Source organism: Delphinapterus leucas, chromosome 18, assembly GCF_059928025.1.
Source record: "Delphinapterus leucas isolate spDelLeu-1000000601 "Yukka" chromosome 18, BTC_Dleu_Yukka2, whole genome shotgun sequence".
Taxonomy (NCBI): domain Eukaryota; kingdom Metazoa; phylum Chordata; class Mammalia; order Artiodactyla; family Monodontidae; genus Delphinapterus; species Delphinapterus leucas.
The window spans coordinates 10,569,617-10,584,972 of NC_143146.1; positions in this window are offsets into that span (position 1 = coordinate 10,569,617).

The window sequence follows — 15,356 nt, forward strand, 5'->3', positions numbered from 1 at the left end:
CTCATACCTCTAGTCAACCCACACTTGCAGCTGATAAATGATGTAATTTTGACAAGAATGTTGGTTGATATTTTTGTTTACATTAACGAGTAACGTGAAACAATGAAGATGTTGAAGGTTCACCTGATCGTCAACAACGCGATCGACTTCTTTGCTGAATCAGATAATTTTCTAATGCTGGAAGAATAATAATTCCTCAAATTTTTGAGCTATTCACAATGTAACGGTCCCGGATGTGACAATCTTAAAGTTTACTCTGCATTATTAATATTTTCCCCATCTCATCCTAAGTCTAGACAGTCATTAAACCAACAAATCAAGCCCTACCTTGTAGAAGTTGTCAACTTCCATGGCAGATTTCAAGCTATGAAAGTGACATTGAACATGGATTTGGGAAGAGAAGCACAGTATCACACGATCATATGCTATTTGTATCACATAAACACAATAGATGTCAATAACCTCAAACGTTAGGTAGTAAAATAAGTTGGAAGTGATGAGTTTTTCTTAATACAATTGATTTAATGATAAATATATATAATTTAATTTTTAATAATGGCTCTGTTTAACAACTGATTCTTGAGAATTCCTTGGCGGTGCCGTAGTTAGGGCTTCGCACTCCCACTGCAGGGGCACGGGTTCGATCCCTGGTTGGGGAAATAAGATCCCACATGCCACACAGCCCAGTCGAAAAAAGAAAAAATGGTTCTCAAAATGTCTGAATTTAACAATCAGCTCCTGCAAGCTGGTAGCAGCCAGATCCTTCACACCACTGCACCCAGCCCTCAAAAGATTAGGTTATAATACCAACATTGAGAATGCTTTAAACTACAGGTAACAGTATCTGGCTAAGTGTGGCTAGCACGTAGCTCCATGAGGGTAAGGATCTTGGTTCACTGATGTCTTTTTAAAGTGCTGAGCATATTATAGATGCTCAATAAACATTACTGAGTTAAATTTATTGAAATAACAGAAGCATTTAGTTATCACACATAGTGAGAAGTCTAGATACAGGTGTTTCCAGAGCTGATCCATCCAGGGTGCTGGGTCAAACACTCTGTGAGGTTCTGGTCTTCTCCTTATGGCTGGCAAGGTGGCTGCTACAGCCCATCAGACCCTCACAGCACAATGTTGTAGGAAGGAAGCAGCCCCAACCAGGCCATGAGAGACATCTCCTCCAGTGCTTTCCTGTTTTCTCAAGTAGGTAGAACACGATCTGCAGCAAGGAGGCTGGGAATGCCTCTTTTTAGGCTCTGTGATGGGAGGTGGATAAAGAAAATTAAGGTCAGGTATCCTTATGACAGCCAAATAATTTCCTTGGTTTCCTGCCAGACCAATTCAATGCAAGGGATCAAGTAGTATAAATACTTACTTTGGTTCAGGTGTCTTGTGAATAAGGTATAATCATTGCTCTGGAACTTTCTGTTTGTTTGTTTGTTTGTTTGTTTTTTGCAGTACGTGGGCCTCTCACTGTTGTGGCCTCTCCCGTTGCGGAGCACAGGCTCCGGACGCGCAGGCTCAACGGCCATGGCTCACGGGCCCAGCCGCTCCGCGGCACGTGGGATCCTTCCTGATCGGGGCACGAACCCGTGTCCCCTGCATCAGCAGGCGGATTCTCAACCACTGCGCCACCAGGGAAGCCCTGGAACTTTCTGTTTTAATTGAGTTCCTTGAAGTATTGTTTTAAAGTAAAATCTATGATGATTCTTCCTTTTGAAGGACATTTAGGAAGGCTATGTTTTATGTACAATTTGACTAAACAAGGTCTGTATCAGATTATCGCGAGTCAGATTCCTGGTATCATAAACACAGCTACAAAGAAAAAAAAAAACTCCCTTGTGAAAATTCACTAGTCCATAGAACATTCCAACAAAATACAAAATACAAAATACAATACAATAAAATTCCACAGGGAATTTAGACAGTTCTTTGGAGCATATTTCCCTGGGTTTTGATCCACATTAGCATTATTAACAAAGAGAACAACTGAAAACCATTCACACACAAAATGTTTGTATTCAAGCAACCCTCAAATATTTTGAGGAGCCTCCTTCCACCTAATGTTCAGAGTCCAAGGAAACAGAAGCAGCTGACTTGGGGCTCCCAAGGCTGTCGGGACAGATTCTGGTCACCGAAGAAGATTCTTTCCCATCTGTCACTGTCCAGACACATCTGTGGCAGAGAGAGTCCCTGAGTTCAGGGAAAGGCAGCAAATAAATGTCAGAAATAATAGTGTCTGCGGTTGACTCTTTTCAGACTCAGAAAAGAATCACAGGACTTAGAACTGCAGCAGACTCTAGAGAGTATGTTTTTCGCTTACATCTAAAACTGTGTTCTCCACGGTCAGTTCATTCTGGGAAATGGTTTTATACAGAAGAAATGTGGGGTTTTTTAATTGAGACTTTTCAGGGGGCTTGTGTGCTGTAAATCTCAAAACAAAACAACCATAATACCTAGATTTTCCAAACATGATGTAAGCATGGAACGATCTCCTTTTGTTTCGAAATGAGCATGTTTTTAAATTTTTTTAATTTAATTATGGTAAAATATATATAACATAACATTTACCGTTTTAACCATTTCAAGGGTACAGTTCAGTATATTCACTTTTTTTTTTTTTTTGCGGTACACGGGCCTCTCACTGTTGTGGCCTCTCCCGTTGCGGAGCACAGGCTCCGGACGCGCAGGCTCAGTGGCCATGTCTCACGGGCCCAGCTGCTCCGCGGCATGTGGGATCCTCCCGAACCAGGGCTCGAACCTGCGTCCCCTGCATTGGCAGGCGGACTCTCAACCACTGTGCCACCAGGGAAGCCCTATTCACATTTTATGCAACCGACTTCCAGAACTTTTCCATCTCGCAAAACTGAAACTTCATATCCATTAAACAGCAACTCCCTGCTTTCCCTCAACACCTGGTAACAATCATTCTGCTTTGTTTCTATGAATTTGACTTTTCTCGGTTCCTCATGTGAGTGAAATAATACAGTACTTGTCCTTTTGTGTCTGGCTTACTTCACTTAACATAATGTCCTCAAGGTTCATCCATGTTGTAGCATGTGTCAGAATTTCCTTCCTTTTTAAGCCTGAATAATATTCTATTGTAGGCATATACCACATTTTGTTTATCCATTCATCCATTGATGGACATCTGGTTTGTTGCCTCCTCTTGCCTATTATGAATCATGCTACTAAGAACCAAGGTGTGCAAATACCCAAGAACCTGCTTTAAATTCTTTTGGATATATATCCAGAAGTGGAAATTCTGGATGTCGAAGTTCTACTTTTAATTTTCTAAGGAGTTGTCCTACTGTTTTCCATAGCAGCTTCACCATTTGCCTTTCCATCAGCAATGCTCAAGGGTGGAACCCCTTTTTCAAAGAACTCTTAACATGGAACAAAGTTGGGAAACACCTGTCTCATCCAAAGCCATCATTTTGCAGATGAAGAAATGGAAACCCAAGAGGCAAAGGCTTTATGCAGTAGGACACAGCTCTTTGATAGTGAGTCAGCCAGAGGCTCTGCCTGCCAGAAACATGGAGCACTGAGATGAAATTATGGAGAGAGTTTAATGTAGGAATTACTTACAGAGTTATGGGCATCCTTGAGGGACCAGCAATGAATAGGAAAACACCCAGGAGGACCAGTGAGAAGCAGTTCCCACCCCTCACCCACAGAGGAAGAGGGAGGAAATGATGTAACTGAGCCCAGGGAGACTTACCATCATGAGGTACGGCAGTCACCTCCAGAGTCACAGCACCGACAAACAGGGAGAGAAATACCCCACCCACTATCTCCTCCAGCCCATCATCTCCAGCCAGTTCCTCCACTGGCTAAACCCAAGCAGAAGCCAGATGGCAGGAGGACTGAATAGGTAGGGTCAGTCCTCAGGGCCCGGAGGGGAGCAGAGAAGAATAAGGAAGAAAAAGGGTAAAAGAAGGGAGGATGGGTATTGGGTAGAAAATCCATGGTGTCTGACACACAGGGCATCACAGGTGATTTTTTTATTGTAGAAAATTGAAAGATTGGAATGTTCAGGCCGTTATAAAAAATGAAAAAAAAACAACAACCAATAATCTCATTCCCCACAGATATCTAGGTTAACGTTTTTGTCTCTAGTGTCTAGTGTACTGCAAGGTACTTGAGGTTTTAGGTTGAGTTTTTTTCCAGGGCTGTGCAGTGGCGGCTCCAGAGCCTCTCCCCAGGAGGGGCCACGTGGCTAAAGGGGGGCTAGGAATGAACCTCGATGCCATGCTTGCACCAAGCACGCTGGTTTTAATCAGGTTGTATGCTTATTTGGGGGCCTTTCTGGGGCAGCTGATAGCTCTGTCTTTTTTCTACTACTCTGAAGACATTTCTAATACTTCTAGCATCTGCAGAGATGCTGTTTTTACTTAGATGGCATGTTTATTTTGGGTAGGTCTCAGGAGGAAGATTACGACGTATGTGGTAGGCAAAACTCCCCTACTCAAGCCTCCTCTTGACAATGCTGTCGAAGAGCTAATGTGGGGGTTCCTGGGGAAGAGAGGGAATATATTTACATGTGGAAGGAAGATGAATTGTTGTGGCCAAAGGGCAGCCTCTGCCAGATGGTGTTTTCTGAACATTGCCACCACAAAGTGTCCTATCCCATGCGTTCTTCGTACAATGTTTCCTCCCATGGTGGGTGGGTCAGTCCCCTCCCCTTTGACCACCTTTACCAATATAGTAAGTGCACCTTGTGACTTCCAAGGCTTGATGCCGTACATTCCTGCCTTGAGAGGCTGGTGCTTGGAACCCAGGCACCATGCTGTGAGGAAGCCCAAACTAGCCCATGCGGAGAGATGCTATGAAAAGGACAAGTATAGGTGTCTGTCCTAATAGCTTAGCTGAGATCCTAGCTGACGGCCAGCACCAACAACCAAACATATTACTGAAGATGCTGCCACATGACCCTAGCCCCTGGCCTTGGATTACCTTATCTATAGCCTCCAACCTTCCCAGCTGAGCATCTAAGCATCATGGAGCAAAGACAAGCCATCCCTGTTTTTCCTGTCCAAATTCCTGATACACAGAATGTTTGAACACTGTAGAATGGTTATTTTACACCACTGAGTTTTGTGGTTTGTTACAAGGCCATAGTAACTGGAACAAATAAGGTTGAAAACTATGTATTTTATTCTCTGGATTTTTCCTTGTCCACTCCAGGGAAGCCTTTGTGTTCCCTTTCCATAGAAGTAGACTTTTCTGGAATCCTATCACTCTTCTGCAGATTAGATCCTGAGTATGGAAAGGAAGGAAAATGAGTGTCTGGAGCGGGGGGGAGGGGCAGTTTTGTAGAAGGAATGAAAAACAATAAGGGTGAATCCCCTAAACTAGAAAACTAGAGCAGGGACAAAGCCTGGAGCTTACAGCCCAGCACAACCAAGTCGCCCATAATGACCACAGAAGGTGGCCAGACCTCGGGGGGAAGTCCGATGTCGTGCACGGAGAGACCGGGTCCCAGGCACAGGGCACAGCATTGGCAAGACCTCTGTCCACGGCGGTACAGAAGTAGCAGAAGGTGCAGTGGGCTTCTCAGGCGTAGCCAGGGCAGGCCGAAGATCAGCTCCCAGAATAACTATCTCTGCATACGACACCCCTAGGACTTTGCTATGTAATGAAGTTACCCCAAAATGACTGAATGAGTTTTTTGCCTACCAGATAAGATGGTGGCTTGAAGTTCAATTTGATATAAAGAAAATGTTTTATGACAGGCTGTCAATCCCTCCTATATGAAATTCATAGAAATTAGACATTAAAAAGTAAACAATACATAGTCATGATGGAAAAGAAAGGAAATTCCAGATCAACCAGAAACTGCGAAGAAAGTAGGCAAGGATAGATTAAAGAGGAAAAAGTACAGCCCAGGATGAAGGTGGAAGAGTTCTGCTAAAAGCCTGAGGGTCCCCCAGGCCGAGAGGGTGTGGAATCCAGCAGAAGGAAGAAGCAGCTCAGAGCCACCAAGATTTGCAGAGCAGGCAGGTCAGCCCTGAGCATCGTACCTCTTCCCTGGGCGGGGCAGCAGGCAGCAGTGGTGGGGTCCTCACCCCACAAGGCAGCGGGCACAGGAACTCTGGGAGCGAGAGATGTATAGTGTCCGGTGTGTCTTAAAGACCATCTTATCCTGATGTATCACAGAAGCCTCTGCCCCACTCACTAAAAACAGTGCGTACAAGCCCAGTGGCAGTCCCCACACCCCTTCAGCCAATCTGCATAAATTGTTACAGATTTTGTAACAGGGAATCTTAACATTAAGGCACATAATCAAGAATCAAATATTTGGGGAGAACCAACATCACAGGATAGAGGTGGGGAAAATGAATAGAAAAAGGAAAACTAAAGAAGCAGACTGAATAGTGCCATCACAGAAGTTTGTTTGTTTTAGACAACTATATCAAGGTTGAAGGAAATAGTGCAGGTGAAAGAATACAGAAAGAACCAATAAAAGCTACTAGGCATTAAAATTATAGTTATTGGAGTTGAAAACTTAACATGATGGGTAAAAAAAAAAAACAAAACAGAATGGGCAACAGCTGAGGAGCAAATCAATCAGAAAATGGAGCCACAGAATTTGCTCAAAAGACAAGATTCAGAGGGTTGTTGAATAAATCTAGCTCCAGCATCCATATAATAGGAATTACAAGAGCCTAGAGAAAATAAAATTTAAAGAAATAATTGATTAGAAATTTACAGAACTGAAGCAAGACATGAGGTCTCTGAAAAAAGCTCATTACCCAGCAGGATAAATTTTTAATTAATCAGACACAACTGAGAATAGAGAACAGTTCATTGTATTCACATAGCTTAACTCTTGGGACCAAGAACTAAGACCACCTGTTCCAGCATGACTTATTTGTTCCAGGGAATCCTTGCCCAGAAAGATAAGGCTGTAAATGAACAAATAATTGCTGTTTACCTCAGGAAGTTCCTGAAAACCAAATTGTCTGGGCAAATGGCTTGTACATCTGGGCACACAGTTTTTCCTCTCTGGATAATATGTGTCTACACCTGAGCAAACAGCTCATTTATCAAGCGGTTTACATATCAATTCTTGCTTTGAGCTTCACTGTGTCCACCAAACCTAAACTAACGGTTAGGAGCTTTGCCCAGTTCCCGCCTTGAAAGTCCTGCCCTAAATCCCTAAATCACATGAACTCTGACCCCCCAAATGCTGTAAATAAACTCCCCCTGACTGTCTCTTTCCAAGACATTGCTCAGATCCTCTCAAGGTGATGGTCTCTTACTGCAGTAGGTTTAATAACCATCTTTGCTTTATCAAAAAGTTACTTTCAATAGACAATTTGAGGGAGTTGGCAGTTGAAAATCCATGGAGAAACTTCATTAAAATAAAAGAGAACCCTAAAAACCTTCTAGAGAGGAATAAACTAGTTATCTGTAAGGAAAAAGAATCTGGTTTTTCTGGCAACAACAGTGGATACAGGGAGACACTGGAAGAATTCTCTTCAATTTCTAAAGGAAAATAACTTGGAACCTAAAATTCTGTATCCAGATTCTATATCCTTTAAAACTGAGGTCAGCAAACTATGGCCAGTGGACCAGACACCTGTTTTTATAAATAAACTTTTACTGGAACCTGGCCATACCTATTCATTTATGTGTTGTCTTTATATATATATAGTCTGGGGCTGCTTTTGCACTAAACGGCAGAGTTGTAACAGGCCTTATGGCCTGCAAACCTAAAATACTTATTTGGACCATTAAAAAAAGGTTCCTAACAAATTCTTTAACATAAAGACATTTACAGATATAAGGTCTCAAAGTTTGCTACCCAATGACCTTCCTTGGAAGAATCACTATGAAAATTATGGGGGTGGGGAGAAGGGAGGAAGAGGTGAGATTTATAAAGGAACAAGTCGCAAACACAGAAGTAAAATTCATTGTTACATTTTTAAAAGTATTAAAAAAATGGGAATTCCTTGGCGGTCCAGTGGTTAGGACTCTGAGCTTCCACTGCAGGGGGCACGGGTTCGATCCCTGGTCAGGGAACTAAGAACCCACATGCTGTGCAGCACGGCCAAAAAAAAAGAGTATTAAATAATTAAGTTTTAAATAAAATGTCCCATACAGCGTGAAATTCCATGGAGGCAGGGGACATTGCAAATAGGGGAACTAAAAAGGACAAAAAAGTTCTTATCTTTTTGGTGGGAGGGAGGAGGGCCGAGGATAAATATAATTCCAAAGTTTATTAATTCTTGATTATTTCTAGATAATTATTCATTCTAGACAATGTTAAATACTTATGGATAAGTATTAGAAGATTGGATGTAAGATGTATACATTTCCAAAAGGAAAAATGAAAAAAAAAAATGTTGATTAGCTCAGTTAAAGGCAACTAGACAGCATAGTAAGAGAAACACAAGTTCAGACAGCAGGAATAAACCCAAACATATCAGTGAAATCAGTAAGTATTGATTATACTGGTGCTTTTAGTTCAACTTCCTATTTATTACATGCATAATTTGTGGCTGGTATTATTATAGACACTAGATAGACAAATAACAGCTCTCACGAAGCTTATGTTCCACTAAAGAAACAGACGGTAAACCAATACGTATGTAATATAATCTCAGATATAAGTGCTATTTTTTTTTTTTTTTTTTTTTGCGGTACGCGGGCCTCTCACTGCTGCAGCCTCTCCCGTTGCGGAGCTCCGGACGCGCTGCCTCAGCGGCCATGGCTCACGGGCCCAGCCGCTCGGCGGCATGTGGGATCTTCCCAGACCGGGGCACGAACCCGTGTGCCCTGCATCGGCAGGCGGACTCTCAACCACTGCGCTACCAGGGAAGCCCATAAGTGCTATTTTAAAAAGGAAATAAATAACAGTAAAGGGTTGAAGAGTGATTTAAGTTGGTCACCTTGGAGGCTACTGCATAAGTCCAGGCAATATGTGATGGGGGCTCAATTAGGGTGGTATTTGTAGAAGCAACAGCAAGTGATAGAATGGGGGCAAGCGTGGTTAAAGAGAAAGATGAGAGGATTTGCTGATGGAATCCATAAGAAGTGGGGGAGGAGTCAGGGTATATTACAAGAAACATTCGGTTTTGTGTTAAAACACATTCAGACAAGCATGTAATCAACTATATTTAGTTTACAATAAAAATGCTGCAAACTCCAAGGGGATCTCACCCATGCCCCTTTTCAGCTGGTGCATCCACCCCACTGCTGTGGGTGTTGGTCCTCAGGCTGCCTCCATTCCCTGGGGAGCTGTTGATGGCAGCTGCCTCACCTGGGTGGTTATCCAACCAAAAAACCCTCCAGGTGCCAAACAAAAGAGACTTCTCCAAAGATCAGATGCCACATATACATGCATACGTACACCACACACACACATACACACACACACACACACACACATGCACACCATAGGGCCCCCTGGCTTTCCTGCATTGTACACATTTCTGTGTGTTCTCTTGTAAGAAAGTAAGAATTTTGAGCCTCGTTGGGACATTCTGAATTTATAAAGGGAGTGGAAAGTCACGGTGAGAATAAAACATTTCCTATCTATGTTGCCTCTAACATCCCAGACCATTGTCAAAAGATGTATTGGGCTCGAAGGAGAGTTCTCAGGAGAGCAAAGCAGAGAGCTTTGTGAGAAATACTGGATGCAAAAAATGGCTTTTTTCCTTATTTTTAAATGTAAGCAATTCCTTTCAGCTGCTCTCAATAACCGTGCCTAGGATATTTTAGTAGCTAGAAAGAAAGACATCCAAATAGTGAAAGCTGCAAGTGCTGTGATTTTTTTTTTAATGTAACTGGATTTTTTCTGGAAATACTACATTTTTCAACACGTTTCTGACAAAATTCACAAATGAAGTTTTACGTGATTTCTTGCAGATCGAGGCAGTTACAAAATTTCATGAAATCACACTATGAAATTTTAGTTCCAACTATAGTCACTCCTCATACTAGTTTATATTTAAAGTTTTCTTTAAAATTCTCTAGTTCCTATTAAAAGAAATAAAAATGAAATTGATGCACACCCTATCTCCTTTTAGCCATAGATTATATTCAACTATCAGATTCGCTTCCTATTGCTGCTGTAACAAATTTCCACAAATTTAGTGGCTTAAACCAAGGGCTCATGTCTCCTCCTCACAACGTGAACACCCATCTGAGAAGCTGGTTCTTCTCCCTTCTCCCAAGGAGCTTGCCTATAGGCCAGTGTTGTGCTACAGCTGAACAGCACTCCAGGAACTGACTGCCACCCCCTAAAATCTTCCATCCTGGTCAATTGGCCTCTGCCATGCCCTGCCCCCAGGATCCAGTACCAACAATTGCCAGAATCATACCTCAGCCTCCATTCCCTCCCCACTTCAGCCACAGCTGGTGGCAGAAGAACAGGAACAATTATGGGTAACAAAGTTTCGGGTCACCTACTTAAGGCATAAATCAGGACCAGTTAGTTTTTCTGTTGGAAATCCAGTCCAATATTTTGTTTGTTTGTTTGCTTTTTGCGGTACGCGGGCCTCTCACTGTTGTGGCCTCTGCCGTTGAGGAGCACAGGCTCTGGACGTGCAGGCTCAGCGGCCATGGCTCATGGGCCCAGCCGCTCCACGGCATGTGGGATCTTCCCGGACCGGGGCATGAACCCGTGTCCCCTGCATCGGCAGGCAGACTCCCAACCACTGCTCCACCAGGGAAACCCCAGTCCAATATTTTTCATGAAATCACATTTCATAATTTGTAGATGTAGGTGATATGTTCCCCTAAATCTTGCCTGTTTTGCAACATCTGTCCCCCAAAAGAAATACGTTCTAGCTCTCTTTTCTCTAAGCCCAGGTAACATAAACACACCAAGAATTCCTGTAATAAAGATTTAATGTTTCCCCACCTCTTCATCATTTCTACTTTGCTTCCTACTGCTATTCAATGCATTTCCCTGAGGAAACTTCTTACTTCTTATTGGTAACTTCTTACCCAATTCACAAACAACATCTTGACACGAAGAACAGGTGCAAAATCTGTCATAAGGAAAAGGGAGAGAAAGAGCAAAGAAATCTGCCCACAACGGGAAACTGATGTGCTTCTTGACACCACCTAGAACCTGGTGGCTAGATAATAGAACTATCTCCCCTACTTGGTCTCCATTTGCCCAAGACATGAGTGTTTCCATACACACAGTCCACCCTGTACTTGTACACACACACAATGTGAGATGATGTGTAAGTATTGATTCTATGGTCGTTTTGGTTTTGTTTACTTCATGTAAGTATCATGTTCATACATGAATCGCAGTCCACAAACTCAGGTGCAAGAAACACCCCATCTTGATATAAATCAGCCTGATTTCTGATTCCAATGCCAACAATGCAAGGCTGGTAGAAAATGTAACATCAACCACTTTCAGAGTTTCCAGACGGTTCCCTGGAGCTATCAAAATGTTATAGAGGTTTGTCATGGTTCCGTGACCAGCCCTCTGCGCAAGCTTCGGGTGGTTTACACAGACTATGCCTGAGACATCCTCTTCTCCCTGCAATGCCGGGCAGGTCCGTGGGGCTCCACTGCTGCCGTCCATATGTGGGATTCCACCTGCCCACGTGAGCTGTGTAGCCACCGTCACTTCCCCCTTGGGTCCTCCAGTGCCTCCAGGTACTTCCAGGGAAGCTATACCTAGGACCCCCTCCTCAAAGCCCCCCAGGCTCCCCGCTCGTCTGACCAAACTCTTTCTAATCCATGGTGTGAAGTGTCTCAGATGGACCGGGGGACCCTCCACCACACCTCTCCCTCCTGAATCACTGTAGCATCGGATATCCGAGCAGAACCCTCTTATTGGAAGTTCCCCCCAGGGATGGACAGCCTTATCTCCTCAATGAGTTTATGTTTTGGAAACAAATCAATCAGTCACAAGCCTGCTCTGGACAGGGAACTTCAGCATCTACTGTCTGTTTGAATAAGGGGGATAAAGGGAAAAAATTGGTCTGAAAAACCATAATTATCTCAAAATGCCATTTAGCCAATAGTAATGAAAACACTGTCCTTTTCACCCAAACCACAGCGTGTGCTCACCTCCAACAGAGAGTTCCTGAAGTCTAGTTGAGCCCCCGCCAGTTGCGGTGATTCAAGTTTGTCATCGAGTCCTGAGCTAGGAGCGTGGATCAAAGCCGTAGCCGCCAGGATTACTCTTTCCCTTTGGAGGTCAAACAGCATCTCTTCCCTTCGTGAAAAGTCTACAAGTTACTTTAGCATTAATGTCCAAGAATTTAAAAGAGAAATTATTTAGGAGTGTATGGGTGTTTTTCAGCTGGTTGCTGCAACTTTGCTTTCCCAACTTTCTCCACCAGGATGAATTACTCTTTCCTTTATTCCCACACAGTGTGAAATTTGTAGGTATTTTTGGCACTTACTTTATTCTGCCTTCTCTCTGTGGAAATAAATGAAGACCACCCACATGGGAACAGGCAAAGACTGTTTATTCAGCACTTGCTGTAGCAGGGAGTCAGCCACCGTCACTTGTCTTTGGCAGAGACTCACGGGCAGGCAGGGCAGGGGGAGAGCTTCATAGAGAAAAGGGAAGGCTCCACCTGGGCCCTGATTGGAGGCTATTGGCCTGAGGAAGCTGGGGGTGGGACAACTAGGAATAGGGCCTCTATGTGATTGGTTAGGTGGCTATTTGGCTTTCTCTGATTGGTGGGAAGGTGGACGCAGAGACAAAAAATAATTAGGGAAACTGTCAGATATTAATCAAGCCCTGGCCATTTGGGGCTGATCACTATAAGGGTTACTGTTTGGCTTCCTGGACTGGTTGCTAGGGATAGCGGTCTTACTTCCTACAAGTCTAACTTACAGATAGCAGCTGGCTTTCTGAGCCAGTTACTGTAGATAGTGGAATGGTTTCCTGGGCTGACTGCTGCAGATTTGGGGTCAGAATGTTATCTTTATAAATTTTACACCATAGGTCTGGCCATTGTCCATTTGTATATTGTGCCTCATCTATTAGAGCTGGCTGTTTCTATTCATGATGACAAGCTCCTTGAGGATAGAGATGAACTCTTTGTATTTCAATGCACAGGGTCTATGACACACATATTTTGAAAATAAAATTGAATCCATACCTCTTTGTGGAAGTAAACTGAATACATTTCATTTTCCGAAGTACAGTCATTGGGTTTATTTTTCCCTTTAGCATGAAATTCTAAATAGACAGTATTGCACTAATTTCCATTTAAAGCAAGGATCCCCCCACAGGCTAAGTCTCCAAACTCCACTTATGACCAATCCGCCCTCAATTACATCTCTATCCTTTCATCATCTTCCTATGTCTTCCCTGGCCTGGATTCTGTCTAAATTAAGGCAACAGGCCACGAGATGTTGGGTGTGTCCATCAGTATTTTATTGTTGTTAGGAAATTGAAGTGTGTCTACCTTTCCCACATTGGCTTAAAAACAAGATGCATTTGTATTGAACCAACACTTTCCAGGTATAATTTTTTTCTGGAACATATTTTCATTAAACTACACATTTTCATGTTTCAGTTTTGATTGTCTATGTGGGACTTACATACCCTCTCTGAGCAAAATAAGATAGGATGGTTTCAGGGACAGAAGAGGTGTTTCAGAGATTTTTAACATTTTTTCTCTTTATTTTTCCACATAGATATCCACGCCAGAAACCTGGGAGGAATCCTAGTCTCTCTCCCCTCCCTCATTACCCACATCCAGGCATCAAATTCTGCCATTTTTACCTAAATATTTCAAACTGTTCCCTTCTCTTTCTTCCCACTGCCACTGCCTTAGCATGGCAGGCAGCCCTCAGTCTCATCCTAGACGGCTGTAAATGCATCCTGGCTGGCCCCCTGACTCCAATCTACTTGCCACACTGGCAAAGAGGATTTTTCTACAATGAAAATCTAGGCACATCACTACTCTGCCTATAGCCTATAGGGGTTCCCCACCGCCTGCCAAATAAACCAAAATTTTGGCCACGGTCTTTCTTGGTGATTGGCACCCACTGACCCTTCTTTGGTCTCTTCACATCCCCAGAAGCACCCAACTTCAGCCACATGGGACTGAGTGCTGTTCTCTGAAAAGACACAGATTCTCTTGCTCACTTGCCTTTGTACATCACTTCTATTCTACTTCATAATTCAGATTAATGACTAGTCTTCCTGACCCCCCTTTCCCCGAGACTGAGTTCTATGTGTTTTTTAGTTCCTAGTGCTTTGCAAAGTCCCTAAGGCAGAAGAGGCAGTCACTATATGTATTTCTTTGATATATAAATAATAAATGAATCCATAATTCGCTATCATCTTATCACCTAAAGCAGGAACTCATTAGACATCTTTCCTCTGACTCCCCTAACTTTCCGATCCCCATCCAATCACACCTCGAAAATTATGCCTGTCCTCAAAAGATCTGCCCTGATTTGTAGCATTTTCCAATTACTGTAGTGTAAATTCTCTCACCCAGGACCAGCTACATAATTTCTAGGGCCCGGTACAAAATTAAAATGTAGGGTTACTTTTTTAAAAATGATTCAGAATTTCAAGACAGCGGCAAGAGAGCATGAAACCAAGCACAGGGCTCTGTGCAAATACACAGGCTGTACGTCCATGAAGCCCCTGCTATGGCCAATTTCAAGTGACCAATGTGACATCACTGAACTCAGAGTTGGGAGATATGTACGATCAGCTTGTGCACAGGTGAGCTCTTTCTTGAACACCACTGCCTTCAGGATACCTTAGCATCACATAAAAGGCCTTCTGTTCCTGTCTCTACAGCCCCATCTTCCGGTCCCTGCCTCACCTTTCCATTCAGTCACAATGAGCTGCTTGTGGCTCCTCCAATCCACCATGTTTTTTCATGCTACATTATTTTGTTCATGCTGTTTCCTCTGACTGCCATTCCTTCTCCCCCCTCCTCCTTCCCAAATTCTTCATCTACGTGGCTCCAGTTCATTCTTCAAGGCTCAGTTCAGACAGAAGCTTTCTTCTCTGGAAAGCTTGCCCTGAAATCTTATGAACCAGGAGATTCATCGAAAACAAGAGGTCAGTCTGTTACACATTTCTCTCCCTGCAAAAGGAACGGTAAGAATCAGACCACCTTTGTTTATATTTCAAAAAGTGAGTATAACTACCAAATGTAAAATCGATAGCTAGTGGGAAGCAGCCGCATAGCACAGGGAGATCAGCTCGGTGCTTTGTGTCCACCTACAGGGGTGGGATAGGGAGGGTGGGAGGGAGACGCAAGAGGGAGGGGATATGGGGATATATGTATTCATAAAGCTGATTCACTTCGTTATACAGCAGCAACTAACACAACAATGTAAAGCAATTATACTCTGATCAAGATGTTAAAAAATTAATTAATTATTTTTTTTAA